Below are 6,540 nucleotides of genomic sequence, written 5' to 3' on the forward strand. Positions count from 1 at the left end.
TCAGACTGCGCTATATTCCATACAGCATAAAAACGTCTTTAATTGAAAATCTCACTGAGACCACAGTAAGGGTGGTGTGGGAAATGGAAAAAAGTATCAGACTGCTGCAGCATGATGTGCTATGGAGGTCGATGCTGAGGCATACTTTTGGGGCAGAGTTGAGGGACCTTTACTCTGCATATGGGCACGCTATACATGACCTGGGAATGGTTGATAATCACACTGGGTGCCTGAAATGGAAGAGTTCCATTCTTCAGCCCTAACATCCTTCACCCAAATTGTTATGGTACACACTTGGCAAGTTCCACTGGAACCCTGTGCCCCAAAGAATTCACCAAGATCCTTGTCCTCACTTCCTCTGTGATCTCCTCCAGTAATAACATTCGTTCACACACCCTCTGCTCCTCTGACAACAGTTAACTGATAAAAAAAAAATGCAGTGGGTGTGGTGTACATGGATTTTCATAAGGCATTTGATAAGATGCTACATAGGAGGCTTGTTGATAAAATGAAGGCGCACAATATTAAAGGGAGTGTGGCCACATGGATAGGAAGTTAGCTAAAGGTAATAAAAGAGAGGATTGATTAATGGCTTTATTTGGACTGGAAGGATATAAACTATACAAGTTGTTGGTTGAGCAGCAGTTAAAATATAGTGTGCACTTTTGGTCACCATATTTTAGGAAAGATGTCATGGCCATGGAGAGAATACAGAAGAGGTTTACTATAATACCAAGAATGAGAAGCTTTAAGAGGATATAATAGAAAAACTCAGGGTAAAAGCAAATCTGATAGTATACACAGAGAAGAACAATTCCCACTGGTCAGTGATGATAAGTAAAGGGCATGAATTTAAGATCATCACCAAAAGAACAAAGGAAGAGGTTTGGAGTATTAATTTTTATATACACACACAGGATTGTTAGGATATGGAATGCCCCATTGGAAACAGTCTCAGCTGTGAAAAGACACCATCTAAGAGGACAGTCTGTGCCTGCAGTAAAGGGACGATTATAGACAGAGGTCACCATTGTCAATCCCCAAGGGCAAGAACATTTCTCTTCTCCCTCCTCTGGCCTAACCCAGCAAGGCATCCCTAATTGTAAGCTCAACATAAAAAGTTACATCACTTAATTTAAAGAGCAATAACCATCAGAGGTGTTTCACAATACCTTTCTTCAGGATAGCCTGTAACGTTTTACCAGTGACAGACACCAGACACACTGCCATTTAAAAAAATGGATGTTAGGTTCCCTTCTCTCCAATCCTTTGGTACAACTCCCGATTCTATTGATTGCTTAAGATCCCAACCAATATGACCAATTTTACAGCCATTCACTTAAGTACCCATTCTTCAACGTTCCGTCACTTCCTCATTAGTATTATTTTGCTAATTATTCATGCAAGACTAACGAGTTTGTAGTTACTCAGTTGTGTTTTTCTGCCTTTTGTGAAAATAGGTACCAAGTGGCTGGTTTCCAATCCAGTGGAAGCTCTGCTGTATTAAATGACTCTCTCACAATGACGGTCAGCATTTCATAGATTTTATTGTCTCACTTAGCACTCAGATATATAGTGTCCATCCCTGGAAATGCATTAGCTTTTAGCTTGTCTCGGACCTCCATACGAGTGATATCAAAATCATTAAGTTTAGTTGTAGAACCTTATATAATGGATAGGATGTTACTAGTTTCTCCTCTTGTGCTCAGTATCAACCATGTTTGCATCATGGGATCACGATGCTTTTGATAAACCTCTTGGTGTTAAAGTACTGGAAGAATTTCTTACTGTTACGTTTGGCATCTACAGCTATGTGTTGGTTTGACTTATGTGGTAGCACGCTCACCCGAGTCAGAAGGTTTTGGGTTTAAATATTACTCCAGGACTTGAACATATAACATAGGTTGACACTTTGGTACAGTATTGAGGGAGTGCTGCATTGACATGTTAAACAGAGCCCCATCTACATGTTCAAATGGACATATTTGAAGAGCAGGGGTAAGACCAGGGTAATTCTGAGAGACAGCAAGACCTTCTGGGGTAGTGAATCTGCTATTAGTGTCAGCTTTCATTGCAAAGGGTGATTTGCCACTTGAAGGTGAAAAGAATATCCACAATTGTGCACAGTGTGTAAGTGTGCCTACACCAGTATTAGGTATTGCTTTCTTTGGCTGGTAAGTGCCACAAAAGAGCCTATTTTTATGTTCTAATTATAGATTTTTCATTTATTTCACATTGGAATGCTTATGAAATGGACATACTGCAATTTTTATTTGGAAAAATGTTTTAATTACACAACCTTTATTCAAAATCTTTAAACAAGGATAATTTTGTAAAAGTAACCACCGATGGGCTGGTTCCCCTGTAGGTTTTTTGCTCTCAAATGTTTTATTTGACCATATTTTATATATTACTGCATTAAATCTATTTCTTCTCTCTGTCTCAAAGAAATTAAAACAGCCATTTCCATACCCTGACTATTGTCCACATGGAGGTCCAAGACCCAAAACTTTAAGTTGTATGAGGGGGTCAGTAGGAGTGAAACCCTTGGAAACTTGTCCCTCCGACTGAGGTGAATAAAAATGACTGTCCTGACACCTACCGAAGGTCAGGAGCAACCCAGAATTTGTTTGGCCAAAACAACTGCATATTTTCTCCACCAGATTTAAATGAGAGTTTTCCTTCAGTAATTGTTTTTGTTACTTTCATAAAGTATATAATTTTGAAGATTTATACTCAAAATCCTTGTTATATTCCTGCAAGACAGAATGCATAACATGATAATTATATACAGCTAACATTAAAACAATGATTTAAACTAATTTTTAATCAACTTAGTTGATACAGACCAAAATCACCCCTCACACCTTAGAAAGAATTGAAATCATTTTGAAAACACAAAGATGATATTTGAGCAGAAAATAAGAGAGGCTGGATTCATGATAAACATTGAAAAAACAAAACTCATGACAAATTTGGTATTCTGTGAAGTCATTTAAAAAGTTGTTGGATTAATGAGCAAATGTACCAAGTTTTACAGGTCCCAAGATCAATTATCCCCTTGGTGATGTGTTAGTTATTAGACAATGAGCAGTAGGGAGGGGCTCCACCATTGGCCCCAATGCCCCAGCTGGGGAGAGGAAAATCAGTCAGGATTTCTGCTGCTGATTGCTATCCAGTGACTTATGCTGGAAAGTGCGCATGAGGTGAGAATAGGCTACATGTGATGCCCTTTGCAGCTGAATAGTCTGCTGAAAATTAATGTCTAGCCTCATACAGGAAAAATGACCACTTGGACATTGTATTGGGGCTACCAGTGCTTGTGAGACCATACCCAAGCATGGGCTAGTGTCTTAGGGAGAAGAAAGAAAGCTGGCATAAAAAGTCGATTACTTTTTATCTTGGTTCAACAGTATCCTCCTCTAACAATATCAAGTAGCAAAAATTCTTTATGAATTCCATGCAAATAAAGCTTGATAAGATCTGAAATCACTTTTACTTGGTCTGAAGATAATTTTCTGCCTCTTAATTCCGCCTTACCACTCTTCAAACAGGAATTTTAAAAATGGCTAATAGTTACATGGCCAATTGTTAGTTGATGATATAGCACATGCACTCTTGCATGAAAGAATGGTCCAATTCTAAATTTATGCATTTGCAGCAGCTTCATTGGGTTGGACAAAGTGGAGGATGAACCATTTCCTGACAGCCGACATACTACACTAATCCAACATGGACTGAACCAAACTCCTGTATTCCAAGTACATCACAATCTACACACACTTTGGCATTAAACATCTGGTGTCATTTAACCAAAACAATGACAACCACGGAGGAGGTTATTGTATTTACAGACCTGGTTAGTAAATCAATTTTAATTATATAAATTGTTAGCCATTGATCATTTTCTATAAAACCCTGTCACTTTATCATTTTCATTTAAAACTGTTGAGTGTACCTCGTTAGTCATAATAATTCTACTTAAATTATTAAACACATTGATCTACATATATTTTACCAAATTCCAATAGGGTTATTTTACATGGCAGCTATTCAGAAATTCTGTTGTGCTTTGTATACAATTTATGTGGCAGATTCTGACTCACTTACAGACATTGCTCTAAGTATAACAGCTTCCTCTTACTATTAAGTTCCTCTTTAAGAGCTCGAATGATGCTATTCTAGAGAACAGCAATCATTATTTGGATTACAACCATGGTATTTAACCCTATGAAACCTGAATTTTCCTGCTAACTTTCTAACATCTGTAAAATTGATGCTCTATATATGCTGAATACCAAATACTAAATATTGTAAATTAGAGAACATTGAAAAACCAGAGCATTTTAATGTCAGGGTAATCTCAAGAGTAAAATCTAAAATCCTGTGCTTTTCTCATTGATTAAATTCCACCAAAAATGGGGCAGGCTGCCTATCCAACTGGGAAAAAGTCACTGATCTTTTAAAGAGTTTTGAGACAAAACACGCTGGCCCCGATAGTAACAGGGAGACTTGGGGGGGGGGGGGGGATGTGGGGAGCACGGGGAAAGCCTGGCAAGGCCGAGAACATGGAGGCCCTGCGACTGAGTGGGAGGAGGCCACAAGTGGGGACCCGTGGGGACGGTCCCCGGCAGTTAGAAGGTACCAGCAGCTCCGGGCTATGATCGGTACTGGGGGAGCCGAAGGCTTCTTTGTGAGGCCTGGGTGGAGCACGCCTGCTCCTCCTGGCTCATAAGGAGTGCAAAAAGCAGCTGATTTTTAGCACTCACCTTGGCCAGTCGGTGCCTCCCACCTCAGATTAGCTGCTGGGAATCCTACAGCTCCGGCCTCCCCCTCACTCACTGTTAAATTTAAGTTGCAGCACCGATGATGTCATCAGGCTGTGCCTTTGGAATATTAATTAGGCCCCCACCTGCCTTTGGCGGGATCCTTGTCGATGGCTTGATTCCTGTTTGTTAAAATTTAAGTGGGCAGGAATGGAGTCAGGTTGCTTGATCCCGATATTTTAACCTCCTCCCTCGGCCCGTCGGGGGCGGGGGTGGGGGGGAAATTTAAAATCGAGGCTGAAGTTTCCTCCTTGTTGTATTATATAAAAGCTGTAAAGCAATTTGCAATACTTTTTAATCATATTGACACCATCATTACAGTAATTAAAAATCTATGCTACTTGTTTTTCTATGACCAGGCAGGTGCATAATGGCTGAAAGATCGGCCTCAGATGGTGAGTGAGCAACAAACAGTAATCCAGGGTCAGAGAAACACAGTGTGTGGATTGGGACATATGGCTGGAGACAATTTCCTAAATAATGGCCAACAGAGAGAATTAAAGAGGGGGACCTTGAAATCAATTCATTGGTGCAGACTGTCAGTGAAGTTTCTTTGGAATGTTCATGATGACATTTACAAAGGTTTTAGATTCCTGAGCCAAAATGATTGGATTAATTGTCCTGCAATTGCTTCTGTGAAGACTGATGTGAAAAATTCACTTAACATATGAACTTTTCTGATTCTTTAACATTTCTACCTATCTAGTCTTTTACATACTTGCCTTTTTAAAGCATTACTGTACCACACTTATGTCACATTAAGAGTTGGGAAGACGAGTTTGCTCTGATTCCAAGTTAGAAGTAAAAACTATATTTCAAAACTGCATGCCTTTCTTAGCAGAAATATCCAGGGAATAATGTTTAGTAAATTTCAGAAGGGTACTGTTCAACATATCAGATTTTGACATAATTCTATATTAAAGTGAAGGAAATCATACACAATGCTCTGATCCACTAGATGAAGCCAAGTGCAAAATCAAGGTCTCTGAGGTTGTGAAACAGGTACCTTCATTCAACCGTAAAGGCTTTTTCAGCATCCAGTCATAAAGCCAAAGTGTGATTATGATCATGGGCACTACCTAAAAGAATGTGAGTTAATTTTCTTTTCAGTTATCCTATTTTTGTGGTACACCATTTAAAGCCTGGATATTAATGCTGTAGCTAGATTCGTATGCTCGACCTTCAGTAACTGCAACTCGATATAGAATCTTTCCCCTTTGTAGTATTGACTGAATTGAAACATTCTAAATATTTTTATAGGCTAGAAAGCACTCTAAGATAGGTTCTACTTTTTGTAAAAATGTTTGCTAGATCGCTGTGGAAGATAGCTCCCTGCAGATTTACTCGCTTCTATGACCCTCAAATCTACTATAAAACAATGAATGGGACGTTGAAAGAATTTGGATTTCACTTCTCCAACTGCAGAACTGGAAGGAATTGCAGAAACTGGGGAGCCCGTTTGTAGCTATAAGTTGGTAGAGGCCATGAAAATTCTTGCTAATTTCCGGTGGGGACAGTCAGAAGCTTTCCTATCTTATCCCTGATTGCTGCCACAGTCTGCTTTACTTTTCCAGTCTTGAACCCTCAATGATAACATTTCTGCCTAACCCTAGACATCGTAAAGGATATGCTCAGTCACAATATACCGCTGCTAGTTCCCTCAGAACTTCTTCCCAGTGAAAGGATTTAAAATGAAGGTCGAAAAGTTACATCT

The sequence above is a fragment of the Heptranchias perlo genome, chromosome 21 (assembly GCF_035084215.1).
Source record: "Heptranchias perlo isolate sHepPer1 chromosome 21, sHepPer1.hap1, whole genome shotgun sequence".
NCBI lineage: Eukaryota > Metazoa > Chordata > Chondrichthyes > Hexanchiformes > Hexanchidae > Heptranchias > Heptranchias perlo.